The sequence below is a fragment of the Crinia signifera genome, chromosome 4 (assembly GCF_055691185.1).
Source record: "Crinia signifera chromosome 4, ASM5569118v1, whole genome shotgun sequence".
NCBI classification, from domain to species: Eukaryota; Metazoa; Chordata; class Amphibia; order Anura; family Myobatrachidae; genus Crinia; species Crinia signifera.
In genome coordinates this window covers 310,647,426-310,671,874 of record NC_139220.1, presented here as the reverse complement: position 1 = coordinate 310,671,874, position 24,449 = coordinate 310,647,426, and the positions used below count along the sequence as shown (strand labels likewise).

The following is a 24,449-nucleotide window of genomic DNA, read 5'->3' as shown; positions in this document are numbered from 1 at the left end:
CGAGAGTAAAAATGATAATGAGAAGCACAGCGCAGCCGGCACCCACTCCGCCATAGATCCCAAGCTTGCTGACAGCCACCTGGCATCGTCCTCCCATGTACCAGTACTGGCTGGATGACTCACAGCTAAGGGAAGGAAGAGGGAAATCATGTGTCAGTATAAGAAAGTAGAGGCCAGTAGATCAGATAACAAGGACAGGAGAGACACATTTGGCATTGGAGAAGAGCGACTTTCTATGGAAGGCATTGGAAGGCTGTCTGTGGATTATATACATATACACTCCATAGGGACTGACCTCAAGACTCCAGTAATGTGAACCGGCAATGCTAATCACTATTCCTCTGTCCAACCCATATTTATACATTCACACAGAGAGTCTGAGTGATTCGGGGGGTGATAGCAGTGATCCACCTTCGAGTTGGGATTGGACACTAATGGATCACACTATCAGGATACCACCAAGTGGCAAATAAGGACATCCTCAAATTTGCCCCAAGGATCAGAGCAGGTCTTGAAATACCTACCCAATATCGGTGAATACTTCAATACCGGTGATTATAACATTTGGGTCCATCCTACAACCTTTTATACCATTGGTTCATTTTAATGTTTAATATGTTTTATTAGTGTATGTAATAAATATTTACATTGTAATTTCAGCGCAGCTTTATTTTATTTATTGTTTTTTTCTTATATTCGGGAGCTGACTACTCCCTTAAGCAGCTGCTGTTTTGATTAAACCACTCCTGGCAGGCGCTCCTAACCAACCTAGGTTGGTCCCCTTTCTTCTACCAACCGCAGATGCCTACTCCATATTAATCTCCTTCCAAACAATGTGCAAAGGAAATAAGTAGGAGGATTTCTTCGCTAGCAGGTGTCACGCACAGCAGCGATCAGGTCTGAATTGGGCCCTTAGTCATAAACATCGGTTAGGGAACATTAACACTCTGAGCCAACGGGATTTGAACACCGAACCTCTGATACCCTATGTGCTGAATACACCTATGAGTATTAGTGTATGTTGTGTGCACCTTGTCTATAATATTGTTAGTTACATCCCTCCATCTGAGGACGCTCAGTTTATTAACAATATTTGCTCCTGTGTTACCAGCCTAGTCATTCCAACTATATCAAACGTAAATGTTAGTTTAAAGTTTCCATTGCTGCTAAGCAGATCTAGGTAGTTTGCAGCCATACGCTATGGGACATGAAGCCACACACTACATAGACCTGCTTAGCTGTAATCTGTCCATGACATCTAGATTCATATAGCTAGAAATGCAAAGCTTATAGTGGCAAAAATCTCCATGTATTACGTGACTGGCTGTGGTATATGAGGTTGATAGTTCAAGTCCCCTGTATGGCATGTTGAGAATTGTGTGTTTTAAATACAGGGGGGGTTAAGCTGAAGATGCACATATATTCCATACTTATGGGAGGCAACGGAACAAGCCGTCCTGCCAGCACCAGATATATTAGCATAAAATCACATCCATCTCAGGAAAAAAAGACCCTTCATAGTTGGTTTCTTGGTGACCAGGACCCCACCCTCCGTGTGCCATTACTGGGATCAACAAGGCATTCTGAATAATTAATTTTACAAAGAGAATTTTGAGAGAAAATTAATATTTATAGATTTCGGTGAAAAAGGTTGAAAAAGTCTGTAGGAAGAAATATTGTAGGACTGGGCTGTCCTTGTTTTCCAGACGCCTCAGCTGGTGTACAGGTGTAGTCATTACTAACTGTCCCATTCCCCGGATCACCTAGCTGGTGCACAGGTGCAGTTATTACTAACTGTCACATTCCCCAGACCCCCTAGCTGGTGCACAGGTGTAGTCATTACTAACTGTCACATTCCCCAGACCCCCTAGCTGGTGCACAGGTGTAGTCATTACTAACTGTCACATTTCCCAGATCACCTAGCTGGTGCACAGCTGTAGTCATTACTAACTATCACATTTCTCAGATCACCTAGCTGTTGCACAGGTGCAGTCATTACTAACTGTCACATTTCCCAGACTCCTTAGTTGATTTACAGATAAAGTCATTTCTATCTGTCACAATCCCCAGGCCCCCTAGCCGGTGCACAGGTGCAGTTATTACTGTCATGTTCCCCAGTCACAGGTATAGCCATTACTAACTGTCACATTCCCCAGACCACCTAGCTCTTGCACTGGTTCAGTCATTACTAACTGTCACATTTCAGACTCCTTAGTTGGTGTGCAGATAAAGTCATTTCTATCTGTCGCAATCCCCAGGACCCCTAGCTGGTGCATAGGTGTAGTCATTACTAACTGTCACATTCCCCAGACCACCTAGCTGTTGCACAGGTACAGTCATTACTAACTGTCACATTTCACAGACTCCTTAGTTGGTGTACAGATGAAGTCATTTCTATCTGTCGCAATCCCCAGGCCCCCTAGCTGGTGCACAGGTGCAGTCATTACTAACTGTCACATTCCCCAGACCACCTAGATGGTGCACAGGTGCAGTCACTACTAACTGTCACATTATCCAGTCCCCCTATGGATGAATTACAGACAAGGGAATTTGGGAAAGAAGTAATTAAGATTTAACCTACTAGCAGCTGAGTCCCTCCTTTGTGATCAGACACAGTCCGTTGTTGCAGTCGATGTACTCTTGGTTATATCTACTGCAGTTGGTCACACACATGAAGACGTTCAAGGAAGTGATGACACCATAAAAATATTTCTCGAATTCTTTGGGGATTATATTGAGTTCAGAACACGAATCTATGGGGAAAGAATGATTGAAAAGCCACCATAAGTATACATAAATATATGCAGTCCAATCCACACACCAAGGTGATCAAAGACAAGGTGCATATACAGTACACTGGGTGATTTTGCCCAGCGGGTATGCTGACCGATGATAGGGAAAATCGCTGGGCTGAAAAACGCTCAGTGCATAAGAACAGTGTTTTTTAGCAATTTTTCCAGGGGTGGAAAGCCGTCGACCCCATTGCTCATCGGCTGGTAATACTGTACCAACACAGTGGAAAAAACTGTGAAAAACTTATGTCAACCATTTCATGTCTTGGCCATCAGCATGTTGACCTTTGCTTGGGTCGACCTTTGTCGATGTCAGCCTTGCATGTTGACCGTTTCTGTTTGGAATGGGCCCAGTTCGTTTTGGCTTACAAAGTAAACAATCGATTGCTGAGAGTCATACGAGAGTCATACGTGATAAACATATAATTACCCGATATAGCGGATTCGTTGTTGATCACGGTCCTGCTTGAATTAAAGCACAAAATATCTGAAAGTGAAATGTACAATTTTAATTTGAATATTGTTATTCCTCACCCCAAGCTTTATATCTACAATTAGAAAGAAAGATAGTAGAGATTTCCTGAGGGTACACTCCCGACACTACTTTGTATTCCCAGTTACAACTACTGTAGTTTCTATTACCTTAGAGTAAAATGTAACTTTTATTAAAGAAAAGGGTGGATTTCTTACCAAAGGTAAGAAAGGGGCGCCAAAGAAGGGGTGTATGTGACCCGAGCAGCTCGCACCAAGGAAGGTCAGTTCCTTGAGGAAGTACAATTGGTAAAAAGAAAAAAGAAGTGGAGCGCTAGGTTTAAAAATTTAAAATGAATTAGATATGGTCAATTGGGTATCACAAATTGTAAACATTTATTAGCACATATACAGATAGCATTAATCGATTAGAGCTCATAAATATGAATTAGAAACAGTGGTTATATAACCATAAAAGAAGGGATGAAATAAAAATAGGACCGAGCTGTATACTTAAGCGTTCTCCCGCTTGCCAATAGTCCGGATCACAAAGTTCCCCTTTTGGTGGTTGGGGATCCAGATGTATGGGTGTCCATAAACCATGCAGGGATGTTTCTGCCGCTGTGCCTCAGAACTTGCTGTCTGTTGGATGGGTTGACAGATACACAGATAGATAATCGGCTTCCCAATTAGTTGGCTGGTGATGGTGTCCCAAAAGTTTCTTTCCAATTGTGGGGTGCAAGTGGGATCACGGTGCAAGAAGGTAACAGGCAAGGTATAGTTTAGGGAGTGTCCCGCAGTAAAGCTCCAGGTCCAAATCAAGTGTATCCTGACGCGTTTTGTTACCCTAACTGGTAACTTTGAAAAAGGCCCATACACACTAGAAGATTTTCATTTCAAAAGACTTTGCCAAAATCTGTGATAGATATATCTTTCATCAAAGTAGTGCGTACACACTGAGCTACTTTCCCCAAGGAGCGAGAGATGTACAGGAGGCGAAAGACTTTGCTGAAAATCTTTCATATAAAGGAGTATTTACATAATAGGTGGGGTTTAAATTCCAAGGCTGAGAGCAACGGCCATTGTAAACAGTGCATTTTCTGCATTTTCTGCATTTTTTTTATTTGCAGCCGTGCACGTAGGATAAATCAATTCACCTGCGTCAGCCATGCACAGTATATGTTACCGCAATAATAAAATATACATTTTTGGCCAGTGGCAACGGTAACATATACATGGCTGGCTTGCGCCAGCCATGTATATGTTACCTCCATTAAAACTATTCATTGGTGGGCAGTGGTGTCAGTAATATATACATTGCTGACCTGTGCCAGCAATGTATATATATTACTGGCTGTTAATCATCATTCGTGGGCAATGGGTGGTGCAAGTAATATATACATTGCTGGCCTGTGCCAGCAATGTATATATATTACTGGCTTATACTTAAAAAAACCATTGGTGGGCAGTGATGCCAGTTATATATACATTGCTGGCCTATGCCAGCAATGTATATATATTACTGGCTAATAACCATTGGTGGGCAGTGTAGGAGACCTTGCTGCTGGTCTCCGTTTAGGGGGCCAGGATCACGGCTGTCGGAAGGGATTGACAGCCGTGATCCTGGATTGCATACCCCCTTATTGTGCACTGCAAAGATAAAAAATAAAAAAATCAATAAAATATGCATTATACAGTGAACTGAAATAAACAATTGGGGGCCGCTGGCATCTGAGATCAGTTGCTATATCGTCATCCGTTCCTAGTTGTGTCGCCTGTTAGGAAATGTCACATGTCTTTGGTGGGTTTGGTATAAAGGTTTAATTACCAAACAATGGGGCAGATGTATTAAGCCTTAACAAGAGATAAATACAAGGGTGATAAGGAGAGATAAACATCCAGCCAATCATGCCAAGGAGGAGTAAAATTGCTCGTTGACAAGGGGGAGTAAAATTGCTCGTTGACAAGGGGGAGTAAAATTGCTCATTGACAAGGGGGACTAAATTTGCTCATTGCATTTCTCTCCTCCTCTCTCTATAAACATGCAATTGGCTTCCCACTGAGTTTTCCTCCAAGGGTCGGAATAATAAGTAAATAACTCTAAAGCCTATAAGATCTATAAGACCACAGCTCCTCAGTATACAAGCAAATACAGTCAAGACTTAAGATAGAAAGTGGGGGTGTTTGAAATCTGCAACATAACTAGTGTCCCAATTGGCTGAACTGAGTCCCTCTCTGTCCTTTTCCTTTTTCGGTCAATGTGTGAAATCTTTTTCCAAGGTAAACATGGGGAAAACTGGGCAAACCACCACAGCTGCTGCTCGATTGGAAAAGTATGCCCGCTCTCAGTCGCCAGCAGCGAACAACTCCGAGCTCACTACACCGCAAACAACACCTTCTAAACCATCCAGTAAAGTGCAGGCTCCCGAAGTAACACTACAGCAGGTTTTATAGGCAGTAAATAACTGTGAAGTGCAGTTATCTGAACAGATAAACAAAGTTCAGACGGACATTATGCTGATTAGAGATGACGCGCAAAAAAACAGGGACAGGGTCACTGAGTTAGAGAAGAGACTGTCAACTACTGAGGATACAGTCGGGCCCTTGCAGGCACAACTCAGCATTATAACTAGCCAATTGGGAGACCTGCGCTCCAAGTTTACGGATATGGAAGGTCGATTGCGGCGGAACAACATCCGTTTTATGGGGCTAGAGGAGAGAGCTGAGGGAAGAGAGACGGAGGAATTCTTAGAGGAATGGTTAAAAAAGAGCTGGGGCAGGATAATTTCTCTGCCCGATTTACAATCAAAAGGGCCCATAGAGTACCTGCCCGGCCACCCATCCCAGGGGGTCCTCCCCGAACCTTGATTGCCAAATTTCTGCATTTCCAGGACCGGGACAGAGTGCTAAGACTGACACGAGATAAAGTGGGGTTCGGCTTCAACGTTGCAAGGATCTCGGCCTTCCCGGACCTCCCACAAGAGGTTCAGAGAGACCGGGCCAGGTTTCGAAACATTAAAAGCAGGCTGAGAGAACTGGACATAAAATACGCAATGCTCTACCCCTCTAAATTGAGAGTGGTGGTCAATGGGGAATCTAAATTTTTTATGGTAGCATCAGAAGCTGCAATGTGGCAAGATAAAGCCTACCCTGGTAAAAAACAAATGGCAACTAAATAGATAGCAAAGCTCCATAAAAGTGAATGTAATAACACCAAACAAACCTGAGGAGCTAACCGGGGGAGGAAGAATCAGATAGAATATAAGATGGTCAGCATGGGGGGGGGGGGGGGATAAGGGGAGGAAATAGATGATAAAATGTAAAAATCCTTGTTAAGTGCCGGGGGCATCCGCCGTGCTTGAGGTGGTCATTAAGTAAAAGCCCCCAATGGGAAAAGAAAGAACAAGGGTTGGTATGTGGGGATCGGGTATAGGTATACCTCATTGGGTAGGTTATACAGGGCGGGTGGAGGAGTATATGTTAAATGTTGTTTGTTTTTACTTTTTGTATGTCTGCAGCATTTCAGCCCTATTCTCTAAACCCCACAGGCCTATGGTATTAAAAACTGTAAATTCTGGCCTTAACACACCTGCAAGGAGGTGTGTTCCTTTAACTCCCCTCAGGATGAAACATCTTATCTACAAAATTTTGTATATGGGCACTATGCGCTGAATATGGTGCCTGCAGCACAAATCATTAAAGTTACTCCCCCAGTAACAAAGACATAGATAATAATACAGAAGATAAGTGATTGGCACTGTTCCAGAAAACCCCGTGAGATAGAGATTAGGTGACAAGTAATAATAATAAGGAATAATACTCTCCTTATTACTGAATTTCTTCGCCTCTCAAGAGGCTCTCCAATATTTGATATGGTGGAGATATGTGGAAGATAAGATTTATAACATAGTGTGATATTGTCATAACATTTTATTCACACAAAAAATTCTCAAAATCCATAAAAACACACTGTATATATACAAAGCAACCCTGTTGCTATATACGATACATCAAAAGTGGAGGTTTACCAGATTCTGGATTTTTTAGCGCCTGTAGAATAGATGTTATTATTCTAGGAATCCCCAGGTTCTCCGGAAAACCATAGGTCTCAGGTGCCTCAAAAGGTCCAGGTCTGGTCAAAGTCCACGTGTAGTGATACACTCCAGGCTGCTGCAACGCGTATCGGGACCAAATGTCCCTTCCTCAGGCAGTACTGTACACGTGGACTTTGACCAGACCTGGTCCAAATTTTTATGGCCTGATTAAGAATCTGGGGATATTTTTTACTGTTTTTTTTTTGTAAGAATGGCTTGGAGTGGCGAATGGCCGGGTATGGCCATCTTGACCAGATTTAATAATTTACTCGATTGATCCTGCTCCCTGAGCCATTCTCGCAAATGTACAAGCTGTGCCGCAATGTACAGTAGTATATTTTAAAATTGGGAAAAGCAACTCCTCCCTGGTCCCTAGGTAAAATGGCTATACGGGGCTAGACCCCGAAACGACCATTTTCTCACTAAATCCATTTTAAAAATTGGGAAAACAGCAAGGAGGCGCATTCTGGGGGGCTCTTGGAATCAAAATAATTGGCCAAGTTCTGGACCAGGTAAGATTGAAGTCCTTCTCCCAACTACAGGAAGAATGTAACTTCCCGAAAATTATGTATTTCCGGTACCTCCAAATAAGGAGTGCATTCGAGGAATACACTAAAGACTCCCCCATAAATATGGAAGACAATCCACTAAAAATCTTTATAAAAAAACTAGGAACCGCTAAAGGTATCTCTAAATGCTACAAACAAGTTATGTCTATCACACATAAAGACCATTTAGAATCTGTCTTAGGAAAATGGGTCATGGACATCCCAGAAGTCACAGAGGAGGAATGGGAGAGGGCCCTGACAACACTCAAGGTATCAACAAACTCCTTAAGAGTCCAGCAGATTCAGTATAATATAATACACCGAACATACCTATCACCCGTAAATATAAGTAGATTCTCGGGTAAGGAGGCGGAAAAATGTCCCAAATGCAAGGAAGGAGATTGTAACTTTTGGCACCTAATATGGCAGTGTAAGATGGTGCAAAATTTTTGGGAAGGTGTCAGGGATATTCTGGTGGTAGTGGGAATACCCCAACAGGTGATCAGGCCCTCCGCATTGATATTGGGAGTATGGCCCAAACGGGGGATCTCCCTAGAAACTAGACAGCTGGCGATTAATTTAAGTTCTATTGCGAAAGTTAGCATCGTAAGGACATGGGTGGCTAAGCGGGCCCCGGCAAAAATAGAATGGATTAATCTTGTCAATAGCATCTGTGAGCATGAGAGGGATGTATACCTCTCAAGAAACAGTATTAATACATTTTATAAAATATGGGAAGCATGGTTCTAATCACAGCACTAGACAGGAGCACTGTCCACTAATAATGCTTAGATTGATAAGCCATTCTTAAACATTCTAAGCTCCACAAATAAACACTAAAGGTGCCCACACACGCACCGATCCCGGTGGTGCGATGCTATACGATGGGGTGCGCGCTCCCGCGGCACCTCATCGCACAGTAAAAAAAGTATGTGCTGCACATACTTTTTGTACTAGCTTTTTCTAGCATAGCATCGCATCGCATGCACATCGTATGCACAAGGCATACGATGCAATGCTATGTGTGCTAGTTAAGCCCACAACGCACGCCGGGATCGGTGCGTCTGTGGGCACCTTAAGTAGATTTGAGATAATAAAAAATATGAAAAGAACACGATATACACTAGCTTAATATTTAAGTAATAAAGTATAAGATGGGATAGTTACACATAAAGATATTTGAAATCTTCACACTACCTTAAAGGTGTTTAAAGTGAGGGAAAGAGTAGGAATAAGGGGGGAAAAAAAGGGAGGGAAAATATTGTAAAATAAAGGGTAAAACAATAAGGGGAAAAGGATAAGAGTAAGGTTAGAAAGAGAAACAAAAAGAAAAATATAAAAAATAAAGAAAGAAATAATATAAATACCAAAATAAATTAAAGTGAGCTCATCAAACACGGGGAGAGGCCAGGTTAAGGCAAGTTGAGAAGCTCCACAAGTCAGAATTTAACACTATTATGAGTTGGGAATTACAAGTAGGTGGACAATTTAACATTGATACTGCAAAAGTATGCTCTAAGGGCGGAAAATTAGCTATTGACTAAGGTAGAAGGGAGACTGGAGAAAAGATACAATAGGCAAGTGGGGAGCTGGAGGTTAGGGATATTAGAACAATTCTTGAGAATTGATAGTGGATGAAATGTTGTGGTATGCTGTGTCTAGTCTAGTTAGTTATGTATGTGCCATTGTCTTTTACTGACTGTGTATGTCGATGTTTATATGTAACCAAAAACGTTTAACAAAGAATACTTAAAAAAAAAAAATTTGCTCATTGCAAAGGGGGACTAAATTTCCTTTTTGCCAAGGGGGACTTAATTTGCTTGTTGCCATGGGGGACCTCCTTCCGCTCCTTGCACTACCCGGCTGAGCTGCCCCTGTCCACAGCTATTTTCAATTAAGTCTCCCACTGGACCGCTATCCAATAGGCGCTTGCGGTCCAGCAGCCATCAATGCTCCTTCTGATTGGCTGCTGGACTGCAAGCGCCTATTGACTAGTGGTCCAGCCGGAGACTTAATAGCGGCCGACAGGGCGGCAGCTGAGCTCAGCCGGGCAGAGCAAAGAGTGGGTGGGGAAGGGAGCAGGGGAGCATGCTGCACGGCTCTGGCGCCCTTTGATGTCTCGGCACCCGGAGCTCATGCTCCGCCCTCCCTACTCCTCTTCCTATAGACAGGGAAACACGTCAGGAGCTGCAGGCCAGCCTACTGCCACTGCCATTTTTGCACAGCACTTTGCCATTCAGACCAGTCACCATGTGGGATCCAGCCACAGACATCTTCATCAAGTGGGACTCTGTTTTCTTTCAACATCACCCAGGAGGATACAGATGCTATGCTATCCTAGAAGTGGAGGACATTGTATTCCCCGGCTGTCTATATTATATTTGCGATAGCTATTTCACACTGTGAGTGCCCACACTGCCCACTTGTTACTGCACTGTTTTGTAACATGAGCATTTATTAAAGCACATGATACTGTACAGTATGTTGCCATTAATTCATTTCAGTGGTTTGTGTATGCCGGGCCTGGTTGCTGCCTCCCATATACTCGCGGTTCATGTGAATCTCAGTTGCCTTGCCTGCACTTCCCTGTTATTCCTTTTATATATGAGCCACTTTGTCATGCCTTTAAATCATAGGGATAATTTAGGTTGCAGGTGCTTTGTTCTGTGAGCATCTGTTAGGCCGAGTGACTCCGCCGTACAGATGTATTAGTGCATTATTCATACTTTGTTTGCACGGCAGAGATATATCAGGGTCATTGCAGTGCTGTCATTCATTGATTTTAGTGACTCCTGCTACTGCCTGACTGGGTTACTGTTTAGCATGTGTTGGCGGTTCATGGGAATCTAAAAAGGCGTGCCTGTAATTCTCTATTGTTGCCATTACGTATGGAGCTCTATACCCTGTTTATTAATTACAGGGGCCGTTTGTGCTATGGTTACAGTCACTGTTTGACCTTATAAACACCTATATGACCAAGCTATTGGTACATGGCATCAAAGCACAAGCATTTCTCAGGACTTCGTTATCAGTATGACAGTCGGGACAGTCCTAATAAAATGGGACTGTCCTCTGCTCACCTTCTCTGTAGACGTCAGAAGTGCAATTTTGTTTTCCAAAAATGTCATAAAGTTTTTCCACTGCCTCCGCGTGTTGTTCCATGACCCTGTCACCGCCAACCTCTAGACGTACGCTATGGTCCACGCGAATACTTCCTTTACTAAGGAGAGAGGTGGGAGAAAATGGACTGAATAATACATTGGAATGAAGTAAAAAATATAAAAAAGATTAAATGAGGTGACAAACCAGCAATTCTCACCCGGGAATCATATGGGAAATTTTCAAAACAGAAAATTCTGCCAATTTTGCTTGTTTACGAATGAAAATCATGGTAGAAAACAAAAGTACGAGTCAATGGACCATCGACCAAACTAGGAAGCACTTTCCATAAGCACCAGGACAACACGGAAATTGACCATCGTTCTTATGAGCAAAATTGGCATTAATTCAGCTCAAAATATGAATGGCAAAAAGATCACATTTTGCCATTCAAGTTTGCAGAAGCATGCACGGATCAGTCAGATCCACTAAGGCGTTCTGTATGAAAAAGTTAAAGAAAAGGTTAAAAGTAAAATAAAAAACTGTGAGGTATCCCTCCTCCTAGGCATAGCCAGCCCCAGGCTCTTTAAGTTGGAGCTGGTTCCAAAAATATGGGTCAAAAATTAAGTAACCAGCATCGGGCTCTTGGACCGGTACTGGTTCTAAAAAAAAGGTAGGGGTCTCCCGTATCTTTAAAACCAGCACCGAGCTCCACTAGTCAGTAATTTAATGCCACAGTTGGGGGACACTTTTATATAGATCCCTGCAGCTGTGACATTCCACCCAACTAGTCAATCTGGCCTCCAAAAAAGGGGTGCCCCCAGGACAGGGTCAGGGCTGAAACCTGATTGGCTGCTGGGTCTCAAAATGGGCATAAGTCACCGGCGGACCTGGTAGTCGGGGGAAGGAAACCCATGTGAATTCATGGGTTCCCTTCAGTTCCCATGAACTGGGATTTTTTAGCTTCCTCCAGGAAACAGAAGCTGCCAACAAGAGATGGTAAGTCACCGCTGGGCCACCAGGTACATTGTAACATATTGTCCACATTTCATCACTGTCTATATTATCAGTGGTTCCCAAACTTTTTTGAATCACGGCATCCTGGAGTATCAGAATTTTTTTAACGACACCCCTAGGATAAAAGCGTCTTATTGAGAAATCTAGAAAGTAAATATTAACCCCTTCCCGACATTTGACGTACATTTACGTCATGGCCGGGATGTACTTCCCGACACATGGCATAAATGTACGTCATGACTTTAAACTGTCACTGCGTCTAGAGACGCAGTGACAGAGGGACGATGTCTGCTGTCCCTGACAGCAGACATGTCCCTGCATGCCCAGGGGGGGCTGCGATGCCGCCCCCCCCCGTCGGCGATCGCTGTGATTGGCTGTTCAGTGTGAACAGCCATTCACAGCGTTTTCCTGTGTTACTATCGAATTAGACGCTCGGTAACACAGGTGTCAATCACCGCCGGGCGTCAGGGGGCATGAGGGGGTCATCGGTGACGATGACACCTCACCCCACCCTCACCCCACCTGCCCCCAAGGCTGTGATTGGTCCGTGGGACCCACGGACCAATCACAGCCAAGGCGCGACATTTAAACTAACGGTGACTGCGCTGCAGACGCCATTCCGGTCTGGAATAGCGTGCAGAGCGGTCACCGTGCCTATCTGCCGTGATACTGACCTGATCCTTGCTAATACTTACCTGATCCTTGCAAATACCTTACCTGATCACCTGATCACTGCTTGTAGCGTGCTGGACGCTTCCTGGATCTGACTTCTTGGGACTTCCTGCTGCTGCTGCAGTGTGATAGAGAGATAGAGAGATAGAGAGAGAGATAGAGAGAGATAGAGAGATAGTGACAGAGAGAGCTATATTTTGTGTCTGCTACCCCCCCTTTTTGGGGGTGCAGGGTTTTTTTATATATAAATAACTGTCAGTGCTGCTGCTGCAGTGTCATAGAGTGATAGATAGTGATAGATAGTGAGAGATAGAGAGATTTGTGTCTGCTACCCCCCCTTTTTGGGGGTGCAGGGTTTTTTTTATATATATAACTGTCAGTGCTGCTGCTGCAGTGTCATAGAGTGATAGATAGTGAGAGATAGAGAGATAGAGAGAGATAGTGACAGAGAGTGCTAGAGAGTGTATATTTTGTGTCTGCTACCCCCCCTTTTTGGGGGTGCAGGTTTTTTTTATACATATAACTGTCAGTGCTGCTGCTGCAGTGTCCTAGAGTGATAGATAGTGATAGATAGTGATAGATAGTGATAGATAGTGATAGATAGTGAGAGATAGAGAGAGATAGTGACAGAGAGTGATAGAGAGTGTATATTTTGTGTCTGCTACCCCCCCTTTTGTGCTGATCAGTATATCTGTGCTGATCAGCAACTTTTTGGGGGCGCAGGTTTTTTTTTTTATATATACCTGTCAGTTGCTGCCAGTTGCACTGTCAGTTGCACCAAAGGTTGTGCACCTGCTGCCCCTCACTGGTAATCAGTGTCGCATCACTGATCACCTTTTTTTTTTTTGAGAGTGCTGTGGGGTCTTTTTTTAATTTTTTTTTTACACACACTGTGATTTTGTGGGTGTCCTGTGGCCACTGTGCGCTGATCAGTGACGTACATCACTGATCAGCTTTTTCGGCACAGGGTTGATCTATTTTTTTTTTTTTTTTATCAAATTCCTGTTGCCTTTGAGCGCTGTTCAGTGACGGACGTTACTGACCAACATCTGTGCTCAATTTTTGGCGCAGGACCTTTTTTTTTTTTTTTAACCCCTTCAATTTATTTTTTTTTTTATTGGGATCAAATTCCTGTATAAAGTATTTTTTTTTTCTGCACTACATACACACTACACACTACATACCCCCCGGGTTGAAATAAAGTTTGTACCCCCCCCCCCTACACTATACACGTGTTGAAACATTTCACTACCAGTAACACAAAAATAAAAATGGCATCCCAAATGTCATCCCAAATGTCATCCCAGTCATCCAGAAGAATGTATTCAGCGGAGGAGGCATATGCCATGATTGCCTCTGACTCTGACACAGCCAGTGATGCAAGCGGGGAATTTGAAGGATTTGTCTTAAGCTCCTCTTCCTCCTCTGGTGATGAGGGACCCCCTCAAAGACGCCCCCGTAGAGCAGCTGAGACCCCCCCAATAATTGATCTCGTATGGACCCCACCACCAGACAATTTTGAGCCCCAGGTTCCTGAGTTTTTGGCCATGCCAGGAATCCAATTTGATTCCACAGGTCTCAGAGAAATTGACTTTTTCAAATTATTTTTCTCTGATGATTTTATAAATTTAATGGTGGACCAAACTAATTTATATGCCCAGCAGTTTATTGCTCAAAACCCCACGTCATCATTTGCTAGGTGGACCCCTGTAGATGCAGTAGAGATGATGACGTTTTGGGGTCTGGTGTTTCATATGGGCATAGTAAAAAAGCCAGAAATTAGGCAATATTGGAGTACAGATGTTCTGTACAGCACCCCACTTCACCGTATGGCCATGACCCGGACTCGTTTTGAGTTAATCCTTAAATTTTTGCATTACAACGATAATGCACAGTGCCCACCCAGAGATGATCCCACCTTTGACCGGCTATTCAAAGTCAGGCCGGTCATTGATCATTTCAGTGCCAAATTTACAGAGATGTACATCCCTGAAATATTTATTTGTATTGACGAGTCCCTTATACATTTTAAAGGAAGGGTTAAATTCCGCCAGTACCTTCCCAGTAAGAGGGCAAGGTATGGCATAAAAATGTATAAGCTGTGTGAAAGCACCTCAGGGTACACCCACAGGTTTAGGGTATATGAAGGGAAGGATTCAAGAATTGAACCGCCAGAATGCCCCCCCTCCCTCGTAGGTGTTAGTGGAAAAATTGTCTGGGATTTAGTGCACCCCTTCCTGGATAAAGGTTATCACCTCTATGTGGATAACTTTTACACCAGCATCCCCCTGTTTAAGGCCCTTGGTTCAAGAGGTACAGCAGCTTGCGGTACTGTGCGCAAGAACCAAAGAGGCCTCCCAAAAACGCACATTGCCCAAGTAATGAGAAGGGGTGAAAGCAGGGGAATATGCACCGAAAATATGTTGTTGGTCAAATATAAGGACAAGAGGGATGTCCTTATACTGACAACAATTCACGGAGACAGTACCACCTCCGTCCCTGTACGAGGTACCAGTACCCACACCTCCAAACCTAATTGTATCCTGGATTACAATAAGTACATGGGCGGAGTGGATCTTTCAGATCAGGTACTGAAGCCGTACAGTGCCCTGCGGAAAACAAAAATCTGGTACAAGAAGCTGGCCGTGTATATCATCCAGATGGCACTGTATAACGCTTACGTGCTATTCCGTTCTACCGGCCAGAGGGGGACATTTATGCACTTTCAAGAGGAAGTCATAAAGGGCCTAGTATTTGGGAACCAGCAGGCAGAGGGCCCCAGTACTTCTAGTACTGGCCCCCGTATTGTACCAGGGCAGCATTTTCCTGATGAAATCCCCTCCACTGGAAAAAAGGGCAGGACACAAAAAAGGTGCAAAGTTTGCTATAAAAAGGGAATAAGAAAGCAAACTATTTTCCAGTGTGACACTTGCCCCGACAAACCCGGCCTATGTATAAAGGAGTGTTTTAAAATATACCACACATCTATGGATTATTAGGTTCATAATTTCACCGTGCTTCGGGGGTCTTGCTAATGCCACATAGCACCCACCATTCATTCCACCAGAATCTGAGCCGCAAAATCCAAAAATCACTCCTTCCCTTCTGAGTCCTGCCATGCACCCAACTGGTATTTTTCGGTCACATGTGAGGCATTGCCGTACTCGGGAGAAATTGGGGCACAGTTTTTGGGGTGCTTTTTCTCCTTCATACCTTCTGAAAATGAAAAATTTTGAGCCAGAACTGCATTTTTGTGTAAAAAAATTTAATTTTTCATTTTCACTGCCCAGTTGTATCAAAATTGGTGAAACCCCTGGGGGTTTGAAATGTACACTATACCCCTAGATGAATTCCCTGAGGGGTGTAGTTTGCAAAATGGGGTCACTTGTGGGGGGGATCCACTGTATTGGTGCTTTGGGGGTCTTGCTAATGCGACATAGCACCCACCAACATTCCACCAGAATTTGTGCTGCAAAATCCAAATATCACTCCTTCCCTTCTGAGTCCTGCCACTTTTTGGTCACAAATGAGGCATTGCCGTACTCGGGAGAAATTGGGGCACAGATTTTGGGGTGCTTTTTCTCCTTCATACCTTCTGAAAATGAAAAATTTTGAGCCAGAACTGCATTTTTGTGTAAAAAATGTAATTTTTCATTTTCACTGCCCAGTTGTATCAAAATTGGTGAAACCCCTGGGGGTTTGAAATGTACACTATACCCCTAGATGAATTCCCTGAGGGGTGTATTTTGCAAAATGGGGTCACTTGTGGGGGGGTTCCACTGTATTGGTGCTTTGGGGGTCTTGCTAATGCGACATAGCACCCACCAACATTCCACCAGAATTTGTGCTGCAAAATCTAAATATCACTCCTTCCCTTCTGAGTCCTGCCACTTTTTGGTCACACATGAGGCACTGCCGTACTCGGGAGAAATTGGGGCACAGATTTTGGGGTGCTTTTTCTCCTTCATACCTTCTGAAAATGAAAAATTTTGAGCCAGAACTGCATTTTTGTGTAAAAAAATGTAATTTTTCATTTTCACTGCCCAGTTGTATCAAAATTGGTGAAACCCCTGGGGGTTTGAAATGTACACTATACCCCTAGATGAATTCCCTGAGGGGTGTAGTTTGCAAAATGGGGTCACTTGTGGGGGAGTTCCACTGTATTGGTGCTTTGGGGGTCTTGCTAATGCGACATAGCACCCACCAACATTCCACCACCAAAAATCACTCCTTCCCTTCTGAGTCCTGCCATGCACCCAACTGGTATTTTTTGGTCACATATGAGGCATTGCCATACTCGGGAGAAATTGGGGCACAGATTTTGGGGTGCTTTTTCTCCTTCATACCTTCTGAAAATGAAAAATTTTGAGCCAGAACTGCATTTTTGTGTAAAAAAATGTAATTTTTCATTTTCACTGCCCAGTTGTATCAAAATTGGTGAAACCCCTGGGGGTTTGAAATGTACACTATACCCCTAGATGAATTCCCTGAGGGGTGTAGTTTGCAAAATGGGGTCACTTGTGGGGGGGTTCCACTGTATTGGTGCTTGGGGGGTCTTGCTAATGCAACATAGCACCCACCAACATTCCACCAGAATCTGAGCTGCAAAATCCAAAAATCACTCCTTCCTTTCTGAGTCCTGCCATGCACCCAAATGGTATTTTTTAGTCACATGTGAGGCATTGCCATACTCGGGAGAAATTGGGGCACAGATTTTGGGGTGCTTTGTCTCCTTCATTCCTTGTGAAAATGAAAAATTTTGAGCCAGAACTGCATTTTTGTGTAAAAAATGTAATTTTGCATTTGCACAGCCCAGTTGTATCAAAATTGGTGAAACCCCTGGGGGTTTGAAATGTACACTATACCCCTAGATGAATTCCCTGAGGGGTGTAGTTTGCAAAATGGGGTCACTTGTGTGGGGGTTCCACTGTATTGGTGCTTGGGGGGTCTTGCTAATGCGACATAGCACCCACCAAAATTCCACCAGAATCTGAGCTGCAAAATCCAAAAATCACTCCTTCCCTTCTGAGTCCTGCCATGCACCCAAATGGTATTTTTTGGTCACATGTGAGGCATTGCCGTACTCGGGAGAAATTGGGGCACAGATTTTGGGGTGCTTTTTCTCCTTCATACCTTATGAAAATGAAAAATGTTGAGCCAGAACTGCATTTTTGTGTAAAAAAATGTAATTTTTCATTTTCACTGCCCAGTTGTATCAAAATTGGTGAAACCCCTGGGGGTTTGAAATGTACACTATACCCCTAGATGAATTCCCTGAGGGGTGTAGTTTGCAAAATGGGGTCACTTGTGGGGGGGTTCCACTGTATTGGTGCTTTGGGGGTCTTGCTAATGCGACATAGCACCCACCAACATTCCACCACCAAAAATCACTCCTTCCCTTCTGAGTCCTGCCATGCACCCAACTGGTATTTTTTGGTCACATATGAGGCATTGCCGTACTCGGGAGAAATTGGGGCACAGATTTTGGGGTGCTTTTTCTCCTTCATACCTTATGAAAATGAAAAATTTTGAGCCAGAACTGCATTTTTGTGTAAAAAAATGTAATTTTTCATTTTCACTGCCCAGTTGTATCAAAATTGGTGAAACCCCTGGGGGTTTGAAATGTACACTATACCCCTAGATGAATTCCCTGAGGGGTGTAGTTTGCAAAATGGGGTCACTTGTGGGGGGGTTCCACTGTATTGGTGCTTGGGGGGTCTTGCTAATGCAACATAGCACCCACCAACATTCCACCAGAATCTGAGCTGCAAAATCCAAAAATCACTCCTTCCTTTCTGAGTCCTGCCATACACCCAAATGGTATTTTTTGGTCACATGTGAGGCATTGCCGTACTCGGGAGAAATTGGGGCACAGATTTTGGGGTGCTTTGTCTCCTTCATTCCTTGTGAAAATGAAAAATTTTGAGCCAGAACTGCATTTTTGTGTAAAAAATGTAATTTTGCATTTGCACAGCCCAGTTGTATCAAAATTGGTGAAACCCCTGGGGGTTTGAAATGTACACTATACCCCTAGATGAATTCCCTGAGGGGTGTAGTTTGCAAAATGGGGTCACTTGTGGGGGGGTTCCACTGTATTGGTGCTTGGGGGGTCTTGCTAATGCGACATAGCACCCACCAAAATTCCACCAGAATCTGAGCTGCAAAATCCAAAAATCACTCCTTCCCTTCTGAGTCCTGCCATGCACCCAAATGGTATTTTTTGGTCACATGTGAGGCATTGCCGTACTCGGGAGAAATTGGGGCACAGATTTTGGGGTGCTTTTTTTCCTTCATACCTTCTGAAAATGAAAAATTTTGAGCCAGAACTGCATTTTTGTGTAAAAAAATGTAATTTTTCATTTTCACTGCCCAGTTGTATCAAAATTGGTGAAACCCCTGGGGGTTTGAAATGTACACTATACCCCTAGATGAATTCCCTGAGGGGTTTAGTTTGCAAAATGGGGTCACTTGTGGGGGGGTTCCACTGTATTGGTGCTTTGGGGGTCTTGCTAATGCAACATAGCACCCACCAACATTCCACCACCAAAAATCACTCCTTCCTTTCTGAGTCCTGCCATGCACCCAAATGGTATTTTTTGGTCACATATGAGGCATTGCCATACTCGGGAGAAATTGGGGCACAGATTTTGGGGTGCTTTTTCTCCTTCATACCTTATGAAAATGAAAAATTTTGAGCCAGAACTGCATTTTTGTGTAAAAAAATGTAATTTTTCATTTTCACTGCCCAGTTGTATCAAAATTGGTGAAACCCCTGGGGGTTTGAAATGTACACTATACCCCTAGATGAATTCCCTGAGGGGTGTAGTTTGCAAAATGGGGTCACTTGTGGGGGGGTTCCACTGTATTGGTGCTTGGGGGGTCTTGCTAATGCAACATAGCACCCACCAACATTCCACCAGAATCTGAGCTGCAAAATCCAAAAATCACTCCTTCCTTTCTGAGTCCTGCCATGCACCCAAATGGTATTTTTTGGTCACATGTGAGGCATTGCCGTACTCGGGAGAAATTGGGGCACAGATTTTGGGGTGCTTTTTCTCCTTCATACCTTCTGAAAATGAAAAATTTTGAGCCAGAACTGCATTTTTGTGTAAAAAATTTAATTTTTCATTTTCACTGCCCAGTTGTACCACAATTGGTGAAACCCCTGGGGGTTTGAAATGTACACTATACCCCTAGATGAATTCCCTGAGGGGTGTAGTTTGCAAAATGGGGTCACTTGTGGGGGGGTTCCTAAATTTTAGCATCTTATGGTGCCTAGAAACCTACATGGTGCCTAAAAAATAATCTCATAAAAAGGAGGCTCCAAAATCAAGTAGGTGCTCCTTCTATTATGAAGCCTGTGGTTTGGTCAACGTGCACACTAGGGCCACATATAGGATATTTATGAAAACAAAAGAATTGGGGGAATCAATTTTTAGTCACATTTCTCTAGTAAAATGTACTGTGTTCCTTAGAAAAATGTATTAAAATTGCAAATCTGCAAAAAAAATGAAATTTTGAAATTTCACCTACACTTTGTTTTAATTCCTGTGAAACACCTAAAGGGTTAACAAACTTCCAAAATGCTGTTTTGAATACTGTGAGGGGTGCAGTTTTTGAAATGGTATCATTTATGGGGGTGTCTCACATACAAGTCCCTCAAAGTCACATCAGAACTGAACTGGTCCCTAAAAAAATCAGTGTTTGAAATTTTCTTGAAAATTTGAGAATTTGCTATTCATATTGTAAGCCTCCTAGTGTCCAAAAAAATTAAAAGGAAGTTGAAATAATGATGGAAACATAAAGTAGACATATGGTCTATGTTAGTTATTAACTATTTTGAGTGGTATGATTATTTGTCTCACAAGCAGAAAATTTAACATTTTGCAAATTGCTAAATTTTCCATTTTTTTCCGACATTTTGGTATTTTTCACAAAAAAACACAGACTGTATCGACGAAAATTTACCACTAACTTGAAGTACAATGTGTCACGAAAAAACAATCTCAAAATCACTGGGATAAGTAAAAGCAAAAAAAAGTTATCCCCACTTAAGTGATACCTATCAGATTTGAAAAAAAGGGCTCTGTCAGGAACGCAAAAACTGGCTCTGTCAGGAAGGGGTTAAGTAAAGTGTGCTTATTTGTCATCCTTAGGTTTGATTACTGTATGTGGGGAGGGATGGGATTCACCTCTGTCATTCCACATAGTTTATGATTGGCAGCTACCAGCACTGATTTTGCCAATTACAATGACCATAAATAATTTTTATTGGTCCTAGACCATCAACCTGTGGCACCCCTGCAAGTGTCCCGAGGCACTTGAAGGCGGCACGGCACAGTTTGGGAACCATGATTGCTGACATTTCGTACCCGATCCAGCATGGAAAATCATTAATAGTACTATAATATTAGTAGTATATAAAGCATGATATGTATCGTAGGGTCAAGAGTAATTAGGTCAATAGTGTTTAGGTCAACTCCAAAAGTCGACATGTCCAAGTTGACAAAAAAACGTGGCCAACACATAAAAAGATTGACATGACTTTTTCACTTTTTTGGGTCAATTTGTAGATTTGAGCATATGCACCCCCCAATGAGTGTACCGCTGCTTTTAGCACACTTTACGGTTCCACGTGAAAAAATTGTGAAAAACTCATGTCGACTTTTTCATGTGTAGACCATTATCAATCTTTTGCTTGTGTCAACATATTGCCCATGACGACCAATAGCAGTTGACCTACTGACTGTCAACCCAAAGCCCGGATCCTGGGACAAGCTTCCTGTGTACTTGGCTTAAGAGCTGAGTATTTTTATGATGATTTGGTACTTGTGTAGTTTCATGGCGCCAGTGTTCTACGCTCGCCACAAACTATCTAAAATAAAGTAACTTAACTCCATGTTCATACCCCCGCTATCCATGTTGGCATGGAGTTGATTTTAGATAGCGTGGGCAAGTGAAGCAAGCCCCGCAAGGGGACTCAGACGTGAAACTACACAAGTACCGAAGATTTTTTTCTTTTTTAGTAAAATTAGTACAAAACACTTAATTATATAATCAGTATAATTCCTTTTTTGTGTTGACACTTGGGACTCAGCCTATGAGAGGTGGTCTCCAGGGGAGCTCGGCACAAGATAGGCTGTGGGAGGCCGGCAGGGAGATGCTGCCCAGCCGCTGTGATACTGGGACCCGCGTGCGCGTGAGACGCACGCACGTCCCAGTCCCTATCGCCGACGCTCGCCAGTGAAAGGGAACTGGTGGGTGCCGGGCAAAGAAGAGAGGCGCTACATCTGTACTTATTTTCATTGCTGGCCGTTTGCAAAATGATTAACAATAATGATTAACAATAAGCCGGTGTTTGGGAGTGATACCGGACGTTTTCTGGGAGTGTCATAGTTGATGCAAAATTTTAAAATTAAGCCTAGATGCAACTACAAGTTCATCAATAATCTAACTAAAAGGACTAACTACAGTACATCTTTTGGCTAATTGAACGTTCAAGCATTTATTGGCATTAAGGTTACTGTGTTGTACTGTATTGTTTGTATGGTTGTATGTTAATAAAGTTTCATGATATTGTGTACCTTTAGAGCACCCCACGCTTTTTTCTTTTATTTATCTATTGTCAGGGAAAAGGCATTTTAGGTGAGAATGTGTGACATCATCGCCGGCCTGGATCAACCTGATTCTATTGCAGTCGCAAAGTCCAGGGCTCTACACACTATAGGGAAATCATTTACTGGTGAGTGTGTTGCAATGTATTTTCCTGTTCTCGATGAGCTGCGATGTGCACATGGGCGGGATTTCACTCTGAAAAAGCAATTTACCAATGGTACAGAAATTTGGGCGCTAACAAATATTCTGCTTCTCTAAGCGGATTCAGTACTAAATTCCGGCGGTCGGAATCCCGGCGGTCGAAATACCGACGCCGGAATCCCGACCGCCGAAATCCCGACAAGGGGGGCCGTGGATCACCCCCCCCTTGCGGGCACCCTGCGCTCTGTCGTGGACACCCATAGAGGGAGAAATTGTTGGGATTTCGGTGGTCGGGATTTCGACGGTCGGGAGTCCGGTGTCGGGATTCCGACCGCCAGGATTTTTACACCATCAGCTCTAAGCAGCTGCCAGGGGAAGGGCTTAGCCAGACCCTTCCAACAATAGTATTCAATATGTGTAAAACAAGTATAGCAAAGCAGCGCTTATAAATCAATATGTGAGATTGTCTAATACATTTTTAATTAGCATAAAAAACAATAAATTGATAAATATAATAAATGAATAAAAACAACAATAATAACTGTGGCTGTTTTTGATATGAGAGGGGCAACCATTAGAGTGTGGCCAGTTCTTTAACTGATGGATAACTCCACTTGTGGTATTAAAGGGGTCATCTCACCAGTGGAGGAATGTAGGATTCTTGGGGTCCAGTGTCCTCACGATTGCACGGTGTTGTAATAAAGCAAGTGGATTTGAAACAATACCGCTGGAGGAAGATCTGAGGACTAGATGAAGTGGCCCAATTGTTTAGGATCCTCACGATGGCACGGCCGCTCCGAAGGCTTGGTGGAATATGATGGCCACTGGAGGATGACCTGTGGGCTCAATTGTGGGGTCCAAATGTCCTCTCTAGATTGTGGTGGTGATTGGCATTTCCAAGATGAAAAGGGTCACCAGTGGAAGTTATCACCGGTGGGTTACCCTACTAACTGACGCGTTTCGCTGTCTCTATCACAGCTATTTCAAAGGGATTTCACAGCGCTGCAAATTCACCCAGAAGTGATCAGGTCTGAATTAGGCCCTTTATCACCTAGTAACTGGTCAGCAGCAGTCACCAGTTCCAATATGAGTATGTGTCCACCTTACTGGACAATACTGAGAATGCTACAAACCGATACTAGACTGCATTAGTATAATTATAGTAATATGTTAAAAAAATGAAAGCACATATCCAGCAACAATTGCAGCAATCGCTTTGTAGCAGCAATTTATCCAATCGCAAAATCTTTTTTGGGAAACTCTGAGATAATGATAGTTCTCACCTGACAGATGTGATTCTTATTCCTATGAAGTATGCAAGTCTCGTTTCATAGAATTGATTCATCTGTCCCCCAAAAAGAGAAGAGAAAAACAGGAACTTTTTACAATGATCACAAAAATATTCTACAGTAGTATTAATAATAAAAAGGCATATTGTTATTTTCATAGCATAAAGAGGGAAGGTCTTACTGTTTTGTCCTCCAAAAACTTTGCAAGTTTGTATTACTGTATTTATTGTATTACTTCTGTTCTGTACAAACCAGGAAGGGCAAAACATGAGAACTGGGACCCCAAGATTTCTTTTGCTAGACCTTCTTTAAGGTTTGTCACAGATACTGTAGCTGTGTAAGAGTATATCTGTTATTCTGTATGTAAATGTCCTCAACAAAATGGCCACCACTCTGGAGCAGACAAAACCACCAGTAAATGGACTACCAGCAGTCAAAAGATAAGGCAACATTAAGAGTACAGAACTGCAGCAGACCAACTATGATGTTGGGAAACTCCGGCTGCCTGTCAGCAAAGATGCCACAGGGAGGGAGGTGGAGGGGGCAGAAGCAAATATATGTGAGGTGGCTGGGGGTATATACATATTAATGATGAAAAATCCATTAAGAGATTTGAAACGTTGGCTAAGAAACCAAAGTGTGGTGTTTTTATTGATGCTTATTAAGTCCTTATGAGTGCCGTCCAGCTGACATTGTTTGTATAGGAGAGAG

General features: G+C 43.1%; 1 long non-coding RNA gene across 1 annotated transcript; it reads right to left on the bottom strand.

Moving 5' to 3' along the window:
- Positions 1-3,245: 3,245 nt before the first annotated feature.
- On the bottom strand, positions 3,246-23,798 carry LOC146072826 (uncharacterized). The gene is made up of 3 exons (XR_014473237.1): positions 23,733-23,798; positions 10,986-11,125; positions 3,246-3,279 (listed from the first exon to the last, which is right to left on the bottom strand). It is a non-coding gene; the product is annotated as an uncharacterized LOC146072826 (long non-coding RNA).
- Positions 23,799-24,449: the final 651 nt, after the last annotated feature.